Genomic DNA, 27,164 nt, shown 5'->3' on the forward strand with positions numbered 1-27,164 from the left:
GAGTTGGCTTGCACCACTAGTAGAGGAAGGATGCTGGCCTCTGTGCCGTGGAGTGCTCTACTCTTGAATCTTCTCTGCAGATGAGCAGTCTTCTTCCATTCTTTCAAGTATGTTGCAAGGGGTCTTCTGGGTCCCCCAAACAGGTGCTTTAGATAGCTCTGGGTGATTACTAACTGCCCTGTAGGATAAGCTGTCCCTTGTAGCTCCTTATTCTGTCCTATTATTTTTAATGTATTACATTAATTGTTTCTAGTTGTCCTGGCAGAAAAAGCAATCTATCACTACTTCCAACATCCAACCCTGATAGGACCTCCATTTTTAAAGGAATTAAAAGTAACTGGACAAGCACTGAGGAAATTGCTAAGGAATTTACAAAAAAAACTCTTGAAAACAAGTATAACAAAAAAAAAAGGCTCAATTAAAAAATATGCAAAAGCTTTGGATAGAAACTTTACCAAAGTAAATAAACAATGACAAATAAATATATGAAAAGATACTCAACATCAGAAGTAGATTGAGGTTCTATGGACCCCAGAAAATCATGTCCTTAGAGCTATTCCATTCCTCTGGGTGTAAAGCTCTTGTAGGTGGGATCTTTTGATTAGATTACTTCAGTAAGCCATTGTCCAGTTTGGGTCTTAATCCTCTTACTGGATTCCTTTAAAAAAATGGATAAATACAGAGAAACACAGAGAAAAAGCCACAGAAACAGAGAGAGTAAGTCACAAGAACAAAGAGCTGAAATCAATAGAATCTGAAAGAAAGGAAACCAGAAGCTGAAGCAACAAAGCCCAGAAGAGAAGGCAGAGACCAGCAGATGCCTCCATGTGTTGGTCCTCAAGGATAAAGCATTGCCTGATGATGCCTTGTTTTGGATACTTTCATGGCCTCAGGACTGTCAGCTTGCAAGCTAGTAATTCCCCATTGTAAAAGTCAATCCATTTCTGGTATATTACTTTTGGCAGCTTTTAGAAAATTAAAACAACATCATTAGTCATTAGGGAAATGTAAATTAAGACCTCAGTGAGATACCACAGCACACCCAGTAAAATGAATAAACTTGAAAAAAATTATCACATCAAATGTTGGCAACAATAAGGAAGAACTGGGACTATCATACACTACTGGTGGGAATGTAATAGTTAAAAATAATATAGAATATTATTATATTTGTATATATTATTGTATGTACAAAATATATAAACAAAAAGCCAGATACAATAATGATAAGAAATATTTGCTTAATTCAAGAGAAAGGAAGAAAAGAATAAAAAATCAAGAATCAGATTAAAAAAAGAAGAAAACAAGCAGCAAATGGAAGATTTAATCCTAGCCATATTAGTAATTACATTTAATGTAAAATGGCTGAACACTTCAGTTAAAAAAGATTGTCAGAATGGATTAAAATAGGCACACACATACACATATGCGTGATCCAATTTTGTGCTATTTACAAGATTTGTGCATTAAATTTAAAGACATAGGTAGGGGGAAATGATGTAATTTGTAAAGATTAACCACCTGAAAGATAGTGTGTCTACTTTGTTTACTTTACAAAGATATGATTTCCTATAGGACTACAAGAGGAGACCAAGAAACAAAATTAAAGGTGAAAAGAACAAGAGATGAGGGAAAGATCTAGAAAACAATAACAAGAGAGGGAGAGGAGAGAAAGAAACAGATAATTTATAAAATCAGAAGTGAGACAAGTGTAGAGAGAGTAGAGAAAGAGTAGGGATATAGAAAAGAATAACAAAAGACAAGTAGAAGGAGAATGTTACTGCTGTAAATTTCACAAGTAATTTCTCTTTGAACCTTGAGTTTCTGGCTGATCCAATTACCAAATCCTGATAGTTCCTTCTAATATGAACCATTCCCTAAACTCCTGCTTTTCATTTTTCTATGTATTACAATTTTTGATGCCCAATTTTATTACTTTTTCGATCAGATAAAGGACCTCTTTGGGTCAGGAATGTAGCAAAATTATTTCAATGTAAAATTACCACTAATTCAGGGATTCTTAAACAGGGGTCCATGAGCCTGAATTGATATTCAAAAAACCATGATTCTTGTGAGGACTTGTTGGTGTGGGTGTAATATATTTATTAAATAATACACAGTATAGCATGGACTTAGTAAGGGATCTGTGGTTTTCACCTGACTGGTGAAGGGGTCCGTGGAGCAAAAAAGGTTAAGAACTCTTGCACTAATTACTTCAATTATCTGGATTCTCCTTAGCCTCTCCTTGGGAATGCTAGGAGTTCCATTCTAGGCCACAAGGCCACTACTTGAACAACTGACAGAGTGGTTGAACTACAGGGGTTTTAAAACAAACTTATGAGAAAATTTTATATTTGAAAATTCATACCATGAAACTAGGACTGCTGACAGTTCAATGCTACAGAAATAGGTGACAGGATTGAAGGCAGCTGATCCAAACAATACATTATTGATATAAAGCTTTAGGTAATATTTTTCAAAATAATGAACATTTCTGTGAAAAGAGAGAAATTGCTTTGAGGTAGTCACAGAACTAGACTGTTGCTCTGGATTGGTCTCAAAATAGAGAAGCACAGAGTTTAGAATCTATGCTTAGAATGTGCTACATATATTTTGCTGATAGAATGCTGGTTAGTAGTTAGTAGAGTTAAAAGGATTCAGCATTTTCTAATACTGGCTGAAATATGCAGCAGCTTACTATTTTCCCCTCACATATATGTAAATATTGCCCAAAGGTGTTAGCATTGGAGAGAGCAAATAGTGTATATGCATGTATTTCCCACAGGCTTGGCAGATACTGCTAAAGCAGCAGCATGGCACTCTTCCCCTCTGGTTCTCTCTAATCCTTCTCAAATTATCACCTGGGCTGCCCTACCAGTCACTGAGGTTAGGCATGCAATTTCTTTGCTTTTATGTATATGTCTTCCACCCAATCTTTTGGCAATTTAGTTATGCCAATGGACTCTTTCTCTGAATAATGTTATTTTATTTTTCAGATTAAAATGTCTACATGCATAAAGTAAAATGCCTAGGATTATTTTGATGTGTAGTTACCATGATATTAAAAAACCCAAACCTATAAAATAGTAATACATTTGCTTCTTATAAATACACTAAAACTATGTCTACCAGTAGATTTTTTATAAAAACTGCTGGATTTTGACACAGGGATGAGCATAAATAATATATTTGTTATACAACTATAACATGATATAAAAATATCTATTTTCTAGTATTGGCAAAGTAACATATCCAATTACTATAGGTTGTTTCCTTCTCCTTCTCCTTCTCCCTCTCCTCCTCCTCCTCCTTCTCCTTCTCCTCCTTCTGTTTTTTTCTTTAATTCATTTAGAATTTAAAAAATGTTAATTTTCAGTTAGAGGTTAATAAAAGTAGGATTAATTTCTGCCCCCATCCATGCTCATAGACACCAGTTAAGAACCCTGGGAAAGAAATCTGACCCATGGTCTTGAAAGTTTGGAACCTGCTGATTTTTAGCAAAAGCAATTCATAGCCTAGATAGAGTCAGAGAGAACTAAGCAACTCTTTTCTATATGACATAAGAATTGCTTATTTGGGGAAATAGTTAAAAATTTAAATATAAATATTAAAGATCAGAATTAAATATTAATACGATCAAGATGAATACATACCTTTTAGGATTTTTTGTCTTTTATCTTTCTTAACCTTCTTTCTCTCTCAACTTTTGGGGAAGGAGACAGGATTTTCCCTTCCAAGTTGTGGTGTTCTTAATAACAGCCAAAATCTCAATAAGGAATGCGTTTTGGGATTTGTGGGCATCCAGGATATGACAATAAAAATGACATATATTCTAGTAAACATTGGTTATATAGTTCTATATTTTTAAAAATTATATTCATGGATTTCTGACAAGAAATTGGATGTAATAAGCCTCATAATGTGAAGCTCTCTCTTTCTGGTAAGCATAAACAGGGACTTTGCCCCTCGGGTTGTTGTCCCATCTGGCCCTTTTGAGAAAAAGCAGGAGAGTGGGGGCCCCAGGCCACAATGCAGAACCTGGGTCAGATCTGCTTTGACATCATATTCGCTAGTAAATTGTTATTAAAGCAACATCCTCTAATTGTGAAATTGGTCTTTACCATCCATGATTCAGATGTGAAAATTAATAAGTGGGGATGAAAGAGGGTTGTTATGTACATTGAGAACATCTGTATAATAAAAAGTTGTGTACATAAGAGATGATATGCCTTTAAGAAAAAAAAACTTCCAATTTTTTTCTTCTTCCAGAAAAAAGAAATTAAGAAGAGGATAAAATCCAGTAACCAAACAAGTCTTGTCAAGTTTTAAAAAGCGCAATTTAGAAAATGCATGGTTAGAAATTCAGTGGGGCATGTTCATCAGCAAAACACTAAAACATTTGAAACAGTATCCACTGTTGGAACCAGGCAGGGCCCTATCATTACCCGTCTACAAGGCATGCTTTCTTAGCTGGATTAATTCTCTTAAAACAAGAAGGCATTTGTTTTCTACTTTTATTTTCTTCCCCCATTGAAGCTGCAGGGATATTAAATGGGAGAGAAAAAGTGAATTAAATAAATTTTCTTTATCTGGGGAAAGTGTTATTAAATATTTATAATAGCCGTAATAAGTAGCACATGTGATATGTGGACTATAGCATATGATTATAGTTTTCTTAGAGGAAGCTGGCCCTTGAAATGCAAAATGTGTGCTGTTAATAAACCATTTGGGCAATTCCACTAGAAGTATTGAATTGACGAGAGTTGCACTTATGCAGTTGATTCAGTTATGGCACATCTTTGCCAAGTAAACCACATTTTACCACACCACAGAAGTTTTTCATGAGCCAGTTCACTCTTTGCCAATCCAGTGAATTCCCAAGAAAGCCCCTTTGTTGACCGCAGCAGCTCCCTAAGCTCACAGATCCAAGGCTCACCATGGCACACAGGGACCCAGGCTCAGTGCAGCAGGGTTTCCCGCATTTGGCACCAGCTCTGGCACTGTGCATAATGACAGGGACACCCTTCCTTGGTCAGTTACTCCAGAAAGGCAGGAGGAGGCAGGGCCGTCACTAGGACACAGAGCGCTCCACCGTAGCAGCAGCTTTCTCCACCTGAAGATGTCCAAACCAACCACTCTGTGTCAAGGTAGTCCCCAAACACTATATGTTCCAACAGTCACCTCCAGTCTCCCAGAGGGCATTGAGTTAATTGTTTCACATTCTCCGGAGACCCCTGCACTTCCCCTTAGTCAGAAAAATGGTTTTCCCACTCCTGGCTTTATGTTTGCCTCTGTGATACCTTCAATGAATGTAGAGCTGGAAGCCCCAGCCCAGAAGCTCTTCCCAGATGCCTGGCTTTGCTGACCCCAGTGGCAGAGGTTCCCAGGCCAACTCTGAGTTATTCACAGTGGGGTCAGTCATCTTAGCCTTGAACTTGTCGACCTGAACAGATAACCTAGGAGTGGAATTGGGTATCATGACCTGCGACTCCTGTGTGATTGACAAGTGGAGAGGAGCGATGGGCATCTGCGTACAAAATCTTTAAAGAGTTAGCCCTTTGTATCGTGCTGCTAGGGACTTGTCTTCCAAAACACACCTTATAGCCTTGGTTAATGGGGCCTGTTGCCTTCAGCTGAAGTACATGGTGTGCTTAAGTTCCCTTAGCCAAGCCAGATGGCCTTTCGTTACTGAGGCAACCTGACCTCTTACCTTTCAGCTGGGCCAATGTCGCTAGAGCCTGGAGCCGCCCTGTTCTGCAGGTTCTGCCTAGTCCAGTCAGGCGATAGGAGCCACTGTGTTGTCGCTGGCCTTGGCAAGGGCCCTCTGAGCATGAAATGTGATCATCCCAGCAGGCGGGTCCCGAGGACTAGGCTGCCAGCATACCGTACTCAGGGATGAACTTCTGACCTCCTGGGTTTTTCCCCTTCCCCAAAACTCTTTTGTTTAAAATGCTGGCTGGTCTGTCATAAATTATTCTTTAATGAAGGGGTTTGGCTCCTGTGTGAGTAACTGTGGCTTGAAAAGAAAACGGGGAAAAAAGAGCATCTTAGTTTAGCCAAGACCCAAAGCCTAACCAATGATAAGTAGAAACAGACTGGAGAAGGCAAAATTAAAGGGGAAGAGGAGGAGGAGCAACACATGCTGTTTTAAGCTACACAGCTCATTCTCTGTTGATAATATAAGATTTTAAAAAGTGTACCTGTACACCACTGGGGAAGAATATATTATTTTGCCAGCAGCTGGCATTGTATTCTCTGGGATTTCAGACTGTTAGAGACCTTCTCATGATCCCTGAAGCTGCCTCTCTAACATGCTTGTGAAAGTCCAGAAACAGGCCAGGGACTAGAGCTTCCCCTGCCAAGCTTATCCTGAGATCCACAGGGATCAAATCTGCAAGCAGAACCAGCGAAAGCAGCCTGCACGTAACCGTGTGCTGCAGGATAGAACATTTAACTCATACTGCCGCTTGGTTGTGCCAAGGAAATTACTTTAGTTTGTAATTTAGTTGGCATTTCCCAGTGCCATCATTGGCTGTTTAGGAGGAAAACAAAAGTTTACCACATGTCCAATCCAGTTTACTGTTTTACTTTTATCCAGATAATTTCACTGTGGCTTCTGGTAGTGGAATGTCTTTTGAATAAAGATGCTTAGTCTTGAGAAACTTTCTCCCTTGCCCTGTTTCTCTCCCTTCAGTGGCCTCTGGTTGTGTGGTGGAGGCACTCCTGGCCCTTGTGCATGGTGGCTGGTAGAAGCTGATCTCTTAGGCAGCACCCCTTGACTCCTGGGTGGTTCCGTAGTCTGCAGCAGTTAACAGCTGCCCTCTTATTTTGGTTTAGAATGTCCCCAGGGAGCACCAGCCACCTTCGCCTTACTGATTTGGCCTCACCGCAGGTCTCACCAGCTACGTAACATCAACCTTTGCCTCAGCCTTCCCCTGCCTCTGCAAGGTCACCTAGCCTTACCCCAGTGAGACCCCTGGCAGGCTTTTTCTCTTGCATCTCAGTATCTGGGCCCCCTGGGGATTAAGATCAGCCCAGGTTCAAAGCTCGGAGTCTCTATTTACCTGAGCATGATGCCTTCTCTACCTGGGTTGGAGCCCAGCTCAGGTGGGTATCTGACATCTGAGAGGCAGAACCTTCTCAGAGATCAGAATGGGTAGCTAGGTAAGAGCCCCTCGACTCTCTGTTCCCTCTCGTGCCTTCCACCCTTAGGAACGAACCAGAGAAGAGTAGTCAGGAGACATGTGTGGCCTGCTGCTCTCTCCCTCTTAAGTTTTCCTTTGTTTTCCTTTGGAAGGTGATTAAGGATTTTCCTTGACCTCCTTCTGCGTCTCTACTTTAGCTAAGCCTTAAGCAAGAGTTTCTGGGATATCATCTCTATACTGCAGAAGAAGTCTGTAAGCTGAGTCCTCCAGGATTGCTCTTGAGATGCTACAAGAGTAGGACAAAGGAATTTAGCAAAGCCTCTCTTTCTACAAAGTTGGGTTTTTAAAGCCTAAATCCTACCTAAGAAGTGAAATCTCAGCTTTCCTCTGCCATGGAGTGCTATTTCTCATAGCTTGACTTCCAGAATGAGAAATGCAATGACATGTGTATTAAAGGAGAAAGTAACAATCCATTGGTTTAGTTTTTACTGAAGTATTTCTAATAGTGAAAACTCGTGTGGCCAGGATTGCCACAATGCACAACTCCAGGGGGTACCATTCACATGTTTTTGGTGTTCTCTGGACTTGTGCCATGTGGCAGTTATCTGCTCTTGCCATTAAATGCATAAGTCCATCTTTGGTAGAACTAGAGGTGAAAGAAGAGATTTCCAGAGGAAGAAAATCCTTTTAGAAAGAGGCCTCAATCAAATTCTTAGTCACAACCTTTTCTTTTTAATATTGTTAACTCCTGTGATGGGGGAATAGTAATGAAAAAGGAGAATTCCTCTGTGTGATCTACTTATCTTAAAAATTAAAAAAAGACAATAAAATGTTACAGACTACTGATCACAGGAAAAAAAAAAGAAAAAGGAAAGTTTCATTGAAGTTATGTATCAAGAAGCCACAAATCTGTAGATGAAATATAGCTTGACTATGCTCCAAAATAATTGGCACATATCTATATATCTAATGCATTCTTCTCAATACTCTGAAATACCTTTTACTGATGTAGTGACATTTATTCAGGAATTCCTCTTTTGATAAGTATTCACTTTATTTCAAATTTCTAAAAAATTCTGTATTAAAACTCTATAAATATAGCTGTTTACGTATTAGTGCTATTATTTCTATGGATTAAATACATATGAGTGGAATTGCAAGGATAAGGGTATATATATATTTCAATTTAGAAGCTATTCCCTTATTGCTTTCAAAAAAGACTAACACTTCACATTTCAATTTCACATGTAATATAGTACACGTTTTTATGAATCCTTTTCAAAAATAGGTATTGTAACTTTATTTTTGAGAGACTGATAGATATAAATTATCTCAATGTTGTTTCAACAGTGTTGTATGCTTTCTTATATTCTCCTTTCCATTGACTATAGCTTTTGCCATATTTTCTATTAGATTGGCTTTATGCTGTTAATTTCTGTCAGTTGTATAATAAAGATATTAACTATTTATCTGCCTTATGTGTTATGTTTTCCCAATGTGTTGTCTTTTCAAAATATTAATTTTTAAAATATTTCAATATATTTATACTTTATCTTCTTTTGTTTGGGTTCCCAGAATTGGTAAAACAGTCTCCCTTGCCTATAAGTTGTACATATAGGATTTTTGAAAGATTTTTATTGTTTTAATTTTTACGCATAAGCCTTTGATCCATCTGGAATTTATTTTTGCATTTGGTGTGAATTAAGGGTCCACCTTTATTTTCTTTCAGATGGATAGCCAGTTGTTTCAGCTCCATTTATGAAATAAATCACCTCTTCCCACTGATTGAAATATGGCCTTTGACATATATTAACCTCCAGTTTATGCTGGATTTCTTTCTCTTCACTCTCTTTGATCTCATTAGCTTATTTGTCTATTCCTATGCCAAGACCATATAAGCAGGCTTATAGAATGTTTTCATTTCTGGTTGGGCAAATCATCCTGCAATATTCTCAGTGACTGGAGAGAAGTGAGCAGAATACCCACTGGGTTGTTTACTTTAGTTTATGAGTGGCAGGGGAAAGAGGCATTGGAGAGGTCATAGTGGTAAAGATGGAACGGGCAGAGAGATGGCAAGGGAGGAAAAAAAAGACTGCAGGATAAAAGCTATTCATGACATGTAAAATAATATAAGTAAGATGAAATTCCCACCCGCCTGCTTTCTCACCTCCAATTCCATGGAGGGTGATGGTGTGACTCTTGGCGGTAAGATATATCACTGCCATTATGACTGCTTCCAAATCATGATACTACCCAACTGCTGGCATTGGTAAGGACCATGAGAAAGCGGTTGAGATTTGTGTCCTACTAGTCTTGAAGTGAGATGGAGCTATGGATTAGGAAATGAACGTAGTTGGTAAATATGGCCCTCTGAAAGGGGACCCTTTTTTTTCTCCAAAATCAACCATATTAAATCATTAACAGTATAGCTGAACATAGTTTTGGAAGGTAAAATACCCAATGGCCACAACTCATTGAACATTTATATTGCACTCTTTATTAAAATAGTTAAGTGTGCAAGGGTAAAAATTGTTCCAGGGAAAGGCCTGGATTTCCTTTGAGTGAAAGGATCATTTCTGCTTCAAGAATTTGTATTTATACCAGCTCTCCCAAGAGTCTCTCCATCTCTAATTCTTTCTCACAGCCTCAGTGTACTACTATGTTAAGAGTACATATTTACATAATTAGCTATTCCTGATCGGAATAGATACATTTTAACTCACTTTGGGAAGTGTGCAGTAAAAAATACCTGCATTGTAGAACATGTGCTTTTGGAAGCCTCATTGTTTACTTTTCCTTTCAAATTCTCTTTTTTTTCTTCCTATTAATGATGCATCTTGTTCTTTATTTTTTTTCCTTGTTTAGTTAACTTGACTATATTCTCTAGGAATCCATTTTAGTCTTATCCTTTATCTTATTGCTAATGAGAATGTACAAATTAGAATCCTTCATTTAATGTATAGAATTTGTGATAAAAAAATGTCTTGGGAAAATTTAATGAAGTTGTATTAGTGAAGCAATTAACCACCATTTTACATGTGAAGCTTAATTGGAGAAACTGGTAGTGACTTAGAGAAATGAGATGATGCAGAAAAATCTGAATGCCCACTTTCTCCTTTCCTCTTTTACACTACCTATTAACATGGGGTATTTATTTATTTTTCTAGTTAATAACCAAATGTTTTTCCAGGAATATGTGGCTAATCTCCTTAAGTCTGCATTCCCTCATCTACAAGATGCTCAAGTTAAGCTCTGTGTGCCAAAGGTTTTCAGTCTAAATGAGGTTATTCAAGGAACATCTTAGGGATTTCCTAGTACAGATAGAGGAGTTTGCAGGTGAAGATACATCTGATGTGGTTTTTTTTCCTTCAGTTTTATTATTATTTTTTCCTCTCTTTATTTTTTTTTTAATGTTACATTAAAAAAATATAAGAGGTCACCATATACCCTCCACCCCCTCACCCCACTCCTCCCACATCAACCTCTTTCATCATCATGGCATATTCATTGCATTTGGTGAATACATTTTGGAGTACTGCTGCACCACATGGATAATGGTTTACTTTGTAGTTTACACTCTCCCCCAGTCTATCCAGTGGACCATGGCAGGACTTACAATATAGAGCATCTGTCCCTGCAGCACCTACCACCCAGGACAACTCCAAGTCCTGAAAATGCCCCCACATCATACGTATCCCTTCTTCCTTCTCCCTACCCTCAGCAGCTACCATGGCCACTTTCTCCACATCAATGCTACAATTTCTTCCATTACTAATAATAATAGTTTCATAGTAGAATATCAGTAAGTCCACTCTAATCCATACTCTATTCTTTCATCCTGTGGACCCTGGGATGGTTATGTAACATGGGGTATTTAAATCTTCCTAGTAGGGTGGTTTATGTATATTTCTGCTTGAACTAAAGTGGCTATCATCGACTATATTTCTTCATAATGATTGTTTTCAGTGCTTAAATTAGAATCCTCAGAAAGATTTACATGGGTTGTAGCTCAGGATAGGTAATGTGAAAAAAAAATGTGTCAAGAATGATCTATGGGATGAAGGTTTCAAATAATACATTTAGGTTCTAAGTAGAGCTGCTACATCAAAAGATATATTTCGATTCCCCTTGTCCAGCTCTTTTGAGTTTTTATACAAATTTCCCTTAATTGGCTGTCAATGAGTAATACCTTGGAGTTTTCCGCCCATAAAATGTGGAAGAAATAAAGAGAGACATAAACTAAACCATATAATATTGTTGGAAATTGTCTTATAGACCCAGCCATAGATTCCACATCTGTAGACTTGATACTAAAAGAAATATCCCTCTCCCTTTCCTCTCACCATTTTTCTAAAGCTGGTCTCAATTCAAGATAAAAAGAACTTTTGAAAATTTAAGATTATTTTAATATTAAAAGTAGCCAATTTCATCAAAAGTATAGGCTTATGTTTTCTTCTTTTAAAATTAAGCAAGCTTAAAGAGTTAACCTACATGTTTTAGCACAGCAGCCCCACAAAGGGTAAGAACAATGTTTATTAGGCCAGCATTGTTAATTATTGAATGCTGTGCTGATCTTGACTTATTAGCATTTTAATTCAAAAGAAATATTATGATAAATTAAAAGGAAAATATTGTTTAAAAATTCTTAAAAATAAAAAATAAAAATAAAAATAAAAGGTAACCTTAGAATTTGGTTTGGGTCAAAAAGAAGTTGCAAGAGAAATCAGTAAATATCTCAAGACAAATGAAAATGAGAACACAACATACCAAAACTTATGGGATACAGCAAAAGCAGTGCTGAGAGGGATATTTATAGTCCTTAATGCTTATATTAAAAAAGAAGAAAGCACTAAAATAAATAAAAAAAAAAAAAGCTAAACGTACACCTGGAGGAATTAGAAAATGAACAGCAAACAAATTCCAAAGCAAGCAGAAGGGAAGAAATAATAAATATTAGAGCAAGAATAAAAGAAATGAAGAATCAAAAAAAAAAATAGAGAAAATAAATGGAACTAAAAGTTGGTCCATCAAGATGATCAACAAAATCAAAAAACCCTTAGCTAGTGTATTAGTCAGTCAAAGGGGTGCTGATGCAAAATACCAGAAATTGGTTGTTTTTTAAAAAGGGTATTTATTTGAGGTAGGAGCTTACAGATACCAGGCCTTGAAGAATAAGTTATTTTCCTCACCAAAGTCTATTTTTACATGTTGGAGCAAGATGGTTGCTGACATCTGTGAGGGTTCAGGCTTTCTGAGTTCCTCCCTTCTTGGGGCTGGCTTCTCTTTCCTCTGTGTGCCTACTTCCTGGGGCTCCAACTTAAGGCTTCAGCATTAACTCCAACATCAAAACTCCAATATCAAAAACCCCTAACTCTTTCCTTTGCCGTGTCTTTTTATCTGTTCCCCCCTGGCACAACAGGTTTACCTGACTACTTAATCAAGTAAACCTCTGAATCCAATATAATCTAATATGCCCAGAGGAGAAGATCAGTTTACAAACATAATCCAATATTTTCTTTTTGGAATTTATCAATAATATCAAACTGCTACAGCTAGATTAACAAAGAAAAAAGAGAGAAGATGCAAATAAATATAAACTCAGAAATGAGAGGGGTGACATTATCACTGATCCAGTAGAAACAAGAGAGCTCACAAGAGGATGCTGTAAATAACTGTATATCAACAAATTAGACAATGTTGATAGAATGGGCAAATTTCCGGAAGCACATGAACAAACCACACTGACCCTGGAAGAAAGAGAAGACCTCAACAAACCAATCACAAGTAAAGAAATTGAAACAGTCACCAAAAACCTCCTCAAAATGAAAATTCCAGGACCAGACGGACTCAAAATTTCTGAGATGAGTATGACATAGCGGAGAGAAATGTTTGTATGATAAGATCATATTTCTGAAACTGTTATCCAGTGTTTTGTAATATAGGATTTGGGGGGTAATGAATTGTCTGATCATAAACTGGAGAAGGCCCTCAAGTTGATTTTTGAGGAAAATCTTGGACCTGAAAAGATGGTCTTTTGACTCACTTCCATTTTACAATGGGGAGTGCTATTAATATATTCTTGTTGGGCTTTCCAGCACTCAGAAAAGCCTATCAGTGCTAAGCTGAAAATGAAAGAATATAGAACTTTCTTATAGGCTCTTTGAAGAGCAATTTGAAAAATTATGCCTATATTTGAAATATGCATAGAGCAATTCCACGTTGGAGAACAGAGAAGATATTCTTCATGAATCCTCACAAATTTACTCAGGGGTGTTCTTAAATCATTGTGTGTAAGAACAAGAAACTGAAAACAGTCTAAATAATTTTGTAGTACATTTCATTTTCCTTTTAAATACATACTGTGTATGTGTTAATAAGAAAGAATGAGTCATCTGACTCTATCACCATGAGAGAATGAGCTTCTGCGACTCTCTACCTACTGCAACCAAAGAAAATGCAGAATATAATTTGTATTTTACAACAATTGACAATATATTTTTGGTAAAGTCTCTAAGTGCCAAAAACAAAGAAAAAAAATTAAAATCAAAGTGGTAAGTCTATGAGATGATGACATGATCACCCTAGAGGAATTCTAGATCAAGATAGCCAAATATTGGGGAGTTACAATTGAAAACGAATGTAGAGACAGGAATTGTGACCTTGGAACCATGTGTGTCCTATGGCGGTCACCTGACAGATTAGTTTTATAAAAGGGACTGGAAGAAATTTAATGTAGATTTAGCAATAATTTCTAGGGAACAGGCAGTGTAAAGCATAACCACTGAAAGTATTGGCATTATAAATAAGGCTTTTAAAGAATATTTTTAAAAGTTAGAACGGATTTTGGGAAGATGATGGAAGTGGTATAATTTTTTTAATTTCCCTGAATCTCTCCATAAAATGCAAACAAGCAAGTAGAGTTGCTTTGTGGGGAAACAGGATAATATCTATGATAAAAGTCATAGACAAAATATTCCCCAAACCACAAATTAGAAGAGGAAAGTACAAATAATATGTGAATGGGCAAGCAGAAAGAAGCAAAAACCAGGAGCACTCCAGAATAGTTAGCAGGCACTCACTGGAAAGCATTAGAGGTCTATTTGAGGACAGCAGTTGAAATTTGAAAAGGTTTTTACACTCATAAATTTGCAGATGGGTGCAAAGTGCATGGTATGTTCTGAAGGGGCCAGAGCAATCTTAACGGCACTCAAAATGAAATACAAACTTAGGAGAAACTTATAGCAATATAATATTTCTGGCAGCAGAAAGAGAAGGTTCCTATAAAAGGGAGGGAAAAGGGACAAAGCCTAGACTGTCAGAAAATAAGAGTCTGTACATTTTAACACTTCATTAAAACTCCAAGGGAGAGTTGTAGATTAGCAAAGCTAGAAAAGCTATTAGGACCTGTCCCTTCCACCTATAAGTTTAGGAAAACTAAGTTGGATTCCAAAATGAAGTTATTATAAGAAAAAGAAAGAAAGAAAGAAATAGAGTAATAATAATAAGGTCCCTACACACAACTGAATCCAGAAAGAAATGCCTATAAAGCAAATAGAAATTATAATTTAATAACCTAATATTTCAAAATGAGCTACAAATTAAGAAAATATTGATAATATGAATAACAATACAACTCAGAAATTAGTGATGGAAGTGAAGAAATAATCAGTAACAAAAAAATTACTTGAGAAATGAAAAGTAAGCTTGAATGACTACGGCATTAACAAATGCAACAAATAATAAATGAAGATAAACAGAAAGCAAAAGAAAAAAGAAATTCAGAAAGAAATAAAATAATTTAAGAAAAAGTGAAAGATAAAGAAGATAGGCAAATGAGGTCCAAAACGTATATAATAGGAATTCCCTGAATTAGAACAAATACAAGAAACATTAGTTCAAGAAAACGTTTTTGAAATTTAAAAAAAGCAAAATTTCATATTAAAGGAGTGCTACATGTATCTGTGAAACTTGATATAGAATTTTGTCAACTAAAATATGCAAAGCAGCAAGTCATATTCTAGTAAAATTACTCAACTTTAAGAAAAAGAAAAATAAATAAGAAAGTAGTCAAAAAGATGAAGAGATTTATAAAGAAAAGAAAATTTAATGTTATCAGACCTTTTGTCAGCAATGCCTTATAACAGAAAACAATGGAATAGCTTATTGAAAATATTCAAGAAAAGAAACTGTGAGCCAAGACCTTTATATCTGTGAACACAACTGACTTTCTGGTATAAAAACTGCACACAAACAGTTATAAATATGCAATAATTCAAGGAATATTTTTTCAAAGGAATTTACTAGTTAATGAGCTTTAGGCAACAATAAAGAATTTAGGATAACTTATGTAAGAACTAGTGGTGAGTACTAAATACGTACATGTAGATGAGTACTAAATATGTACATGTAGAACTAAGACCAAAAGACAATAATAAAAGAGAAAGTATAGTATGTAATGGTTATATACTCTGAAAATATAGACTTACTGCAACTATTAAATTATTAGGGCGAATAGGAAAAACATGAAAACTATGAAATCTTATTTATTATTTTGTAGTTATGATTTGATAGTAAATTAGTAGTAATTGAAATCAAAAGCTGAGGGAGTTGCAGGATGAGAAGAGGTTACTAGCAAAATTTAATATCGTTCATAGTAGGTGCCAAATAGAAAATAATGAAAAAAGGTGAGGTGATAAGAGTTTTATATATCATAAAACAACCAGTGGAGGCCAAAATATCAGTCATTTTTTTTTAAAGTGGGGTTAATTTAGCTATTAAAGTGCTTTTCCAATTTGCAAACCAAGAAAAATCCAACACTGTATTTTATGTAAGACACAGTCAAAATAAAGAGATTGAGAGATTTAGAAAAGGTGAAAATAAAGTAATTGTCAAAGATATATTAGGAAAATACAAATAGAAAGAAAGTAGTGGTCAAAATATTTTGATCTCTTACAAGGTAGAAAGTTAGTAATAATAAAAGATAATTTGTAAATCAAAACAATAAAATTCACAATGAAGATATAGCAGTTATTCATATTGATGTAGATCATCAATCAACATCATATTGTTGATAATCAATATCAATCATATTGATGTTGATCGTCTATGAAGCTATAGGAAATTTAATAAGAAATAGAAAGAATAATGGAAAAATTTAACACTTTTTCAATGCAAAACGGAAGAACTAGACTAAAAATAAGTAACCATGTAGAACAAGGTCAGCACTATTCTCTGTAAGGGCCAAATAGAAAACATTTGTGGCTTCGTGTGCCCTGCTATCCCTATTGCAACTGCTCAACTCTGATGTTGCAGTGTGAAAGCAGTCATAGACATATTGGAAATGACCAGTCATGGCCATTTCAAATAAAACTTACTTAAAAAATCAGACAGCTGACCTGCAAACTGTAATTTGCTCCCCTGATACAAAAAAAAACTTAAGTAACATTATCAAATAGAATATATAATTATGCAAATGTCTATATGCATATACATATATGTAGAAAAGGCAAATGACAAAATCCAACAACTACTGATATTCAAAACACTAAAAAAAATGGAATTCATGTGCACTTCATTAAGATGATAAAATATATCTTTACTGTGGCCCAACCTTATGATCCAGGAATAGCCCTCGAAAGAAATTCTTGCAGAGAGGCCTAAACTGTGTATTATAGTACTGTTTAGAATAGCTAACAACTAGAAATAAGCTAAACAATCATAAAGGGGTATGACAATGCATTCATTCAATAGATTATAATAGTTTATTAATTAAGTACACCAAATAGACTGCTTGTGCTCTCAATACAGCTAATATCTATCTGAGTGACCTTGGTCAATTTATGTCATTTCTTTCAGCTTTTGGTTTTTCTACCTGTGAAATGGACATAATAATATCTACCTTGCAGTGTTGCAGTGAGAATTAGATTTAAGTGTTTGCATAATGTGAAAATATGAAACATGGCAAGCACTCAAATGATGAGTATCTCAGAAGTACAGTGATGCTACCAAGTTTACTTAAGTAAGTTATAGCAAATGGAATAAACAGAACTTTTAATAAGGCACAAGTTACCAGATACTTTTCAGTATGTTACCCTAGCTAAGGTTCTCATCTTTCATTGCTTTAATTACTACAACAACCTTCTACTTGATCTTCCGGACTCCAGTGTTTTCCCTCTTACCCAGGGTTTTTCAAATCGTGGATTACATATCATTGGAGGGTTGCGAAATCAGTTTAGTAGGCCAAGAGCAGAATTTTCGTAAAATGAAATAGCATAGAAAATACGAGAGTGCATCACATATAGAATAACTAAATTTTGTTTTGTGAAACTACTCTTTAGTTTCATTTCTGTGTGTAAGCATGTACTGGGTTATGATGCAAGAGCATTTACTATGGGTAAGAAAATTTGGTGGTCTATGCATGTGGCTCATTCTCCACAAGTCAGCTGGGGAGATCTACTGTCATGCAAATCTCATTAGGTCACTTTTTGATTTATGTTTTAATCACTTTCAGTAGCTTTCAAGATAAAGTCCAACTTCCTTAGCATGGAAGACCCTTCATTAAGCTAGTTTCCAGCCTTGTCGCCTCTGCTGGTCCAAAGTACCCTAGTTGGCCCCATAGTGATCTGCTGTAATTCACTGGACAAGTTATGCTGTTCATCTTCATGCCTTTAATCATGCAGTCCCTCTCCTAGGTTGCTGTTTTTTCTCCTCTTCTGACTAGTTTTTTGTTCATACTCTAAAATTCCGCTTACATCAGCCCTTCCAAGAAGTCTTCCTTGATTTCCTATATCTCCTAGGTTTCACAAGTGCCATATCATTAACTTAATAATAATATATGTTGCTAAGACAATTTTAATTCATTAGCCTGTCACAGGGACTGTGTTTTATTGACCTAAGTATCCTCAACTAATGGCAGAGAACTTGCATCTATCAATCAGTGCCTCAATATATGTTTGTTGATTGATTGATTGTGCCTACTTTAATGGGAAATGAGAGATATACATGATGAAAGCCTTGGGAATAAATTTGTATTATTTTTTAAGTTCAAGATTTGTCTTATAATTAATACCCAGTTTATTTATTTTTTATTGTAAGGCAGTAAAAAAGTCCAACTCTTTTGAAGCATTGATAGAAAAGCAAAGATAAATGTGGTTTCCCTTTGATATAGTTTAGTTATTTGCCTATTAATTTTAACTAGAATACAACAGTTATGAAACCAGTGCTTTAATGCCTTTGAAAGATATATATATATATACCAGGGCCTTTCATATATATATATATATATATATATATATATATATATAAAAGACAGTTTGCTAGTGTCTGAAAGCAACTAGCTAAGTAAGGTTCATCTGAGGAGCTGCTTTTGGGGCTGCCCTCACTAGACACAATCTTTGCACTGTGGGGTTATAAGTCTTTTGAGCTATGAGTTATATCAAACCATTCGTTGTTAAAGCAGAAATAACATGTCGTGGGTAATGAAGATTTCTTTATGTAGATTACATACAGCTCTGACATAAATAAAATATATCATTACTCTTCAAAGTTGAATTTTCCAGGATATAGATCATTTTTATTTCACAGTTTTCTTCTTATCTTCTGCCTTGTGATTTTGATTTTTAAAAAATGATTAACAGCATTGTGGGAGTTGGGATATAGCAAGAAGAGGGGAAAATCAAAATGTGAAATGAAGTTCCTAATACAAAAATGACAGCTGCATACCATTCCTCTCTCGCTGTGTGTCAGACACTATTATAAGTGCTGTTATATACATTATCTCATTAAATCCTTAAATGAACCCTGCAAGCCTTCACCAGGAGAATTAAACTTTGGCAAGGTAAAAGTAAGCTGTCATGGTCACATAATTAGAGCTGGTTTTCATTCTTTATATTTAACAATGGCAAAAGTATTGTGGGAAAGACAGTGGAAATGAGTGCCCAAATCAAGAATTGGGTTAATCTTTGTAGTTGATTTCTCCAAAAAAAATTGTCTTCTTTTCATGGGTAATAGAGAATATTCTGGACAACTTATATCATACTGTACTTCACAGAATTTATACTTGTCGGGTGCATTTTGCTGTACCATCGAGAAATTAATAAAAATCAAGAAATTAATTTCATTCATTCACTCATGTTAGGATCTAGAGCATAAGCAAAATTAGGAAAAATTACAATCAGAGTCAATTAGGGAGTTAGACATATAAATAAAATTACAGCATTGTGTACAGAGATATAATTGATATGAATATGCAACAATAAGAGTTAAACAGAACAACCACTTAAGCACTTAATTCTTTCTGAAGAAATCAGGGAAGACTTTCTGTAAGGGGTGACCTTTGACTTGAGTATTGAAGGATGAGCAAAAGATTAACAGTTGAATTCTTAAAGGCATACTAAAAATATTTAACCTATGACAACAGTGGTCCTGAAGAACGACTGTAAAAGACAAACATCTAGAAAGCTGATAAGAGCTATGGTTAGATAACCAGAGTGAGAAAACTTCAATTTCCTGGACATTTCCTATTAACCAGTCTTTAAAATCTGATGAGTTGACACATAAGAAATGAACTTGCTTTATGAATATTTGATGGAAGTTTGATAGTGGGGAATGAAGGAAGTCTAGGGAATGAAGAAGTTTTGACAACTATTGTTCTGAAGTACTCTGTGCCTCATCATTTTCATTGTTTCACAGATTGTTTCTTTCTATGTTGAATGAGGCAGAGTTGTAACAATTCCATTACTTTGTAGCATCTACTGTTCTTTCTCTGATAAAGTGACAAGATTCTTCTCAATCTGTCCCGCACTCCCTCCTCGACTGCTTTTGAATTATTGACAACAGCATTAATCAGAAAACCAAAGGGATGTCATTAATTACCCTTGAAACCTCTTGGAAGTACTTATTTGAAGGAAATCCCTAGAGCAGGGGTTCTTAACAAGGGGCCTATGAACTTGAAGTTCAAAAAACATTATACTTGTGGGGATGTGTTGGTGCGGGTGTGATAAATTTACTAAATAATGCAGTATAGTGTGGACTTAGGAAGGGGCCCATGGTTTTCACCTGACTGTTAAAGGGGTCCGTGGAACAAAAAAGGTTAAGAACTCCTGCCTTAGAGGATCTTTCCATTATTGCTTTTGCACACAGGAAGTAATGGGAAGGGGTGAAATTAAGAATAGGATGGTTTTTCTTTTTCCAGATTCACTTGGCACAAGTGCAGCAGAAACCACAGATGGAAGCCCACAGATGGAAGCCTGATGATCATACAGCTGTGTCTTTGTTGGTTTGAAAACCAACTGTGGGTGGGAGCAATGGAGGAAGAGACAATATTAGAATGCAGTGGCATTTTAATTATACCTACCATAATTCTAATATTCTGTTCTGTGGTAAATTGTTTGGGGAGTTGTCTTGAAATTAGTACCCAATCCTGCAAACTTGAATCAATTAAAGTAGTACTGTTTGGAAATATACAGAGAAGTGAGTTTGCAAAATATTTCCAGTAATCTCTGAGTTCTTGGACTGGAGAAGAGAGGGAAGGAAGAAGGCTAGGAGAATAAGGGCCCCCTTTCTGTTCACTAAAGATGTCCATAGGAGGTAAAATGACTGTAAGCTGGAGCTACCATTCCTGTTTTTCAGTAAGTGAAACTTGAGAGCCAGTTAAGTAGGCCACTTATTTAAAAGTCAAACTGAATTTCATTTCATAAGTGTTTGTAAGCCTGTTATGTTCCAGGCATCGGGGTGAATGAAAGAGATATTGCCCTTGCCCTCTTGGAGCTTATTGTCAGGTAGGGAAAACAGGTATCAAAATAGTGAATTAAGGGAAGTGGACTTGGCCCAATGGATAGGGGGTCCATCTACCACATGGGAGGACCACGGTTCAAACCCGGGCCTCCTTGACCCGTGTGGAGCTGGCAGTGCTGGTGCGCACACGGAGTGTCCGGCCATACAGGGGTGTCCCCTGTGTAGGGGAGCCCCATGCGCAAGGAGTGTGCCCCATAAGGAGAGCTGCCCAGCGCAAAAGAAAGTGCAGCCTGCCCAGGAATGGCACCGCACACATGGAGAGCTGATACAGCAAGATGACACAACAAAAAGAAACACAGATACCCAGTGCTGCTGATAAGGATCGAAGCAGTCACAGAAGAACGCAAAGCGAATGGGCACAGAGAGCAGACAACTGGAGGGAGGAGGTGGAGAAGGGGAGAGAAATAAATAAATAATAAATCTTTTTTAAAAAATAGTGAATTAAGTATTGGGTGATACACATAATAAATGCAAAGTAAAGAGTGATACAAAAGCATGTAAGAGTGAGATTAGAAATAGTTCAGTGGATCAGGAAAGGCTGTCAGGGCAATTTAAGGCTTGGGTTAGGAAGAATTATGTAGGTTAGAAGAAGGAAAAAGTTCTAAGTAGAGGGAACAGCATGTGTGAAGGCTCATTGACTGGAAGGAGTGGGACATGTTTGAGGAACTGAGAGAAGGCTAGTGTGACTAAAAAGAGAGCTAAGACATAAGGTTAGGAAAATGGGCAGCGATTAGACTGACGAGGATCCTGTAAACTACAATAATGATATTTCACCTTAAGAGCAATGGGGAGTGGGGGGTGGGGAAGGTGGGGTTGAATGGGACCTCATATTTTTTTAATGTAATTTTTAAAAATAAAAAAATAAAAAATAAAAAAAAAAGCAATGGGAAACTAAAGATTTTAAAGAGGGCAAGGACATGCTCTGGTGTGAGCATTTTTTAGAGGTCAATTTGGCAATTATATGGGGGTTTATTTGGAAGGTGTAAATCTGGAAGCAGATTAAGTCAAGAAATGCTTGAGAGATTTAGGAATCACATCATCAGGATTTGGTAACTGAATAGATGTGAACTATGGAAAAGAAGGTGACCCCAAGGTTTCTCAATGAACCGATGAGTATGCTGTGGTGTCATTTGCTGAGACTAGGACCCAAGACAAGGACCAAGCTTGGTCAGTAGGTGTAGGGTAGGAAAATTTTGAGTTCAAAGTGAACTTGGATTACCCCTTTAAGTGGTAAAAATAAGCAGTGGAAGAGTAGAGACACTGAAGTGAAGTGGGCCTGAACTTGAAATCTCCATTTGCCCCTTGTAGCTTGAAATCTTGTAGCCATGAGACTGGGGACCAATTTTAAGTTTTCTTTATGCATCAATTTCCCCCATCTGTAAATTGGGGACAAAAATAATGACACCTCCACCAAGTTGTTGTGAAAATCAAGTGAGAATACTCATCAGACTAACACTAGACACTTGGGGGTGGACACAAGATGAGGTAGCCTTGGGCAAGGTATCCTAGGTATACTAAGATGACTCTTCATCATTTTATATGGTTTAAATTTTTATAGGAATGTATGTGTTATTACATGTATACTTAGAAACAAATATGAAAGCATTAAATATGAAAATGGTTTAAAATATTAAGTTTTAAAAATCTCTGTACAACACTCAGCATAATACTTGGTGAAGAGTCAATAAATATTAGCTCTTCGTTTGGGAGCTCAGAGAAAGGTCTGGACCAAAGGGGTTCATTTAGAAAATAAAATTTAAAAAAAAAACCATGGGAATTGATGAAATCATCTGGGGAGGGAATGATAGATAAAAGAGGGCCAAGAGTCAAACTTTGAGGAATTCCAATTGTTAATAAAAAACCAAAAAACAGAATAAGTCAGCAAAGAAGCCTTAGAAGGGGCAGCCAACAAGGGAGGAGAAAACTGTCCAGGTGGGCAAGATTAGCTTACATTAGAAAAAAGAGGTAAAAGATATTGCATGTTGTTGCAAGGTCTAGTAAGTGGAAAACTGCAACATGTTCCTTGGTTAGACTGAACTGGAATCTTGAGGAAGCCCTTTGGCTGATCAGGCTACATTCTTGGGGCTCATCTGCCTGGTGCTTCATCCTTGAATCAGAGCTGGCTTCTGTTCTGGAAACTGGGGCAGTCAGCTGGTGATATGGAATTTGAATTCAGATTTCTTATGGGATTCTCAGTCTAAAGGGAGATGCTTCTTAAAATCGAGTCCATTTATACAAAATAAGTAATATTACTAATGTTAGAGATGAAAACAAAGAAGTAAAAGAAAGTTTAATTTCATTCTGTTCACTCACAGTTCTTTCTGTACAGATCAATTTGTAGCCTTTGCTTTTTTTCCACAAAAATTATTTTAGTTTCTTGACTCCATCCACTCTTTAACCAATTTTCTTTCTTAAAAAAAAAAAAACAAAACTGATTCTTTCCCCCTTATATATGGAAAAATGATGGTTGCCTGAGCCTCATAAAAAAAGAGATGCCTTTTTAATAGTATTTCAGTAAAAAGCTTCAAAAAAAACCATTGCATTTCAGAAAACTGGAAAACTTCCAAAGAGAGAAACAATTTGTATCTGGTTTTCATTTACATGGTATTTTGCATTAAGGCTCTCAAAAATGCTGGTTTTATTGGGAAATAAAATAATTAATCCTAATCGCACCATGGGGAGAATGGGGAATGAAACAAGTAAATGGGTCACGGTGAATTTTTAGTTTAGGATGACATTCCAAAGGGCAAGAGTTAGAGCTTCAAATTATGCTTAGGTTCTGAGCCAATATGGTAGAAGTGGTGAGGGAGAAAATGCTTTAGATAGTGCCTCCTGTGCCACGTCAGCTCTGTGCACTCAGGGTGCTGCAAAGCAGAGGTTAAAGCCCCAATTTTGAATCCCAGGTAAACTATCTATCACTTTCCTTGTTTGAGAATTGGACATCCTAGTCCTGCCATCTTCACAGGCCTTTTAAGAGTGCTGGATAAGTTGGTGAAGATAAACCAGGAAACTCTCAGATACAGCAGCCAGTATTCTCAAACAGGAGAGTTTCCTTGGTAAAATGTTAATCTGTTCATTCCGTCTGTCCCAAACTCATTTAGGAAACTCCTTTCTCCCCTCCCTTCTCTCAAACTCCAATACTGACTTTACAGATATAACAGGTATGGTTCTCAGTCCACAAAGTCAGTTGTGCAAAAGAAACTTTTGTTTTTCTCAAGCTGAACCAGATTCTTATTGGAGACCTTAGTCTACCCCAGGTGAGTAGAAACTTAATCGCCGTCAATCTGGAGGCCTCTCTTCCTTCTCCCTCTCCACACGGTGCTCCGGGTTAAATGTAAATGTGGGGAGCATATTCCAAGGTGTTGGAAGGAGGGAATTTTGTCCTTCCATTCATGTTGTCCATGCTCTAACCTGGTCCTGATCATATGTCCTCACCAGTCCCCCTGGAGGTGTGATTCCTTCCTGTAGCAGTTTGATATTGTTTATGAATTCCAAAAAGAGATATTGGATTATGTTTGTAAACTGGTCTTTTCCCCTGGGCATATTAGAGTGTATTGGATTCAGAAGTTTCACTTTTACTTTATTAAATAATGATCAAGGCTTTGATTGGGCCATGTCAGTAGGACGTTGAGTCCCCACCCCCTTGGTGGGTGGGAACTCACAGAGAAGCAACATGGCACAGGAGTTAGTTGGAGTTTTGATCCTGGAGCCCGGGAAGTAAACACACAGAGAAGCAGATATGTGAGGAAGGAGAGAAGTCCCCATAAAACACAGGTAGGGGCCTTGGTGAGAGGGACAGAACTGTTTGCCTGAGAGTCCACAGTTGACATTGTGGAAATAGCAGAGCAGCTGAGCCTGGAGAGAAATGAGCACTGGAAGAGAAAAACCTAGGAAGTCTAAACCCCAGCAGACGCTGGCAGCCATTTTTCTCCAACATGTGGCAACAGACTTTGATGTGGGAAGTAACTTAAGCTTTATGGCCTGGTAACTGTAAGCTTCTACCCCAACTAAATACCCTTTATGAAAACGAATAGATTTCTGGTAGTTTGCATCAGCACCCTTCTGGCTAATACACTACCTGTGCAGTTCCATCACATCCAGTGGTGTCCCCACTAATTCCATGTGTGCCAGGGTGTGGACTCCTTTCCTAGGTGAGGAAAGCCCTGCTCTCTTTCCCAGCTTCTCCCAGTCAATTGGTCTCTACCAAGCCACTGATTTCTCTTATGATATATGACTTGTGAAATCCAAAATCCAAGGACTTCAGGCCATTTCTACTCTCCCACTTGTCGCATTCCTCATTGGCAGTGATGAATGCAAAGCCAATCTCCTACTTTGCCAGGGAAGAGAGAAGGGGTTACCAGTGAGGGAAAAGAACAAAGACCAATATCTCAAAAGTATTGTCCTGCCCCTCTAGTTTACATGTGTATTATGGAAGTAAATACTTTCATCCATGGGGCACACTGAGATGATATGTAGTAATTGAAATGTCATGCAGAAGTTATTACATATGAACAACTCAGCAGAAAGACATTTTATAAGTTCAGGTTTTGTTTTTCTTAGAATGGACCATGACTGTGTTTACTAACTTAATGAATTTTAAAATGTCCCATGAGTGTTACAAGACGGTCATTATACAGCCTAATGAGAGGAATCTTGAAGTCAAAATCGACACGCATATCAAAGAGGCAATTTCTGAAATATTATGCATTTAGAAAAATATGAATTTCTGAATTATTATGCTGTAGAAAAAGAAGACCTATTTGATTTCTCCACTGACTGAGGGTCCAACTCTGTGTGTTTGTAACATTATAATAATTTTTCTTTCCTTGTTCTGGTTCCAGTGTGCAGAATTTTAACAAGAAGGCAAAATGTTTGCCTTCACCCTCCATGGTCCACTCTTACAAATATGGCTTTCCAATTGCCCTTGGTTATATTCTGCATTAGCAGTAACTGAAAGGAAAATAATTCAAAATTTGGTTCTCAGGGGGCACAAAGGGTTGGGAAGCATTATTTACCCAGGAGTCGGAGGCAGTCGGTGGTGGCCATCTGGTGCACCATGTTTTTGGGTAATTAACATGCATCCACACTTCTATTTTGTTTCCTTTCTGAAGTGAATATGAAAATGTGTGGTAACAGATTGCCTGTAACACAAAAGAGCCAATGTTAAAAAATAATTATACTCATCCTCTTTCAAAAAACAATGAAATAAAAAAACCCAAAAGACAAACTTTGTTTTGCCACCAAAGCAGAAACCACCCTGAGCTCTGCCAAAGATTCTCGGTCCCAGACGGAGTTGCTTGTTCTCTTTAGTCACCACATTTGGTGAGCGGCATTGCAGACTCAATATTCCCCCTTTGTTTCCATCAGGCTTGTCAACCAGAGCCTTCGGGGGAACATTTACATGATCGAATGTTCATGGCCACAGCAGCACAGCCCCTTTATGGAGAGGGTTTTCAATCTGGAATTATTCTCACTAGTTAACAGCTTGCGTTTGTTTTTCCAAATGAATTTATTGTAACTATAAATTCAAGTGAGTCAGCCTATTGGATGGAGGTTTTGTGTGTCTACGTGTTGGCAGTATATATTTGGTTAATATATAGGAAGAAGAGATTATTTTTCCTGGCAAAGAGCCTAACAGGAGAAATAAACAAACAGGTCACATATACAAATCTAAACAATTTCTTGCCAGCCGATTTTACTTTTAAAAAATGTCAGCGTAATCCCTTCATGTGCAAAATATCTCAATGTATTTTAAGTAAACCTGAACAGATAGGTGAGAAAACTCAGATTGACATAGAGAACTTAAGTAGAAATACTTATTATATAAATTAAAAATTTGCAGCAGAAAAAGTGGCAAGAATGGGAAATAAAATTTCACTGTAGAACGTTAATCTCATAGCATACACCTATAAAACCCAACTGGTGATTTTAACACAAATTAAGATTTCATAGTTGCATGTTAAAATGTAGAAAGGTTATGCTCATTTTGCATGAACAGAAATTATTTTATAATTTAAGAGTAATTCCTATTTTGGATTTTATGTATAGTTACATACATTAGAAAAGAAGTAGTCTAAAGGCATTATAATATTCCCCTTTTATAAATGAAAAAACCCAGGTTCAAAGACATTAAATGACTTGCCCATGTTGCCCATAGTTTGGCATTTATTTATTTAATTTTTTAAAGATTTATTTATTTATTTCCCCTCCTTCCCCCCTCCCCCT

Source organism: Dasypus novemcinctus, chromosome 2, assembly GCF_030445035.2.
Source record: "Dasypus novemcinctus isolate mDasNov1 chromosome 2, mDasNov1.1.hap2, whole genome shotgun sequence".
NCBI classification, from domain to species: Eukaryota; Metazoa; Chordata; class Mammalia; order Cingulata; family Dasypodidae; genus Dasypus; species Dasypus novemcinctus.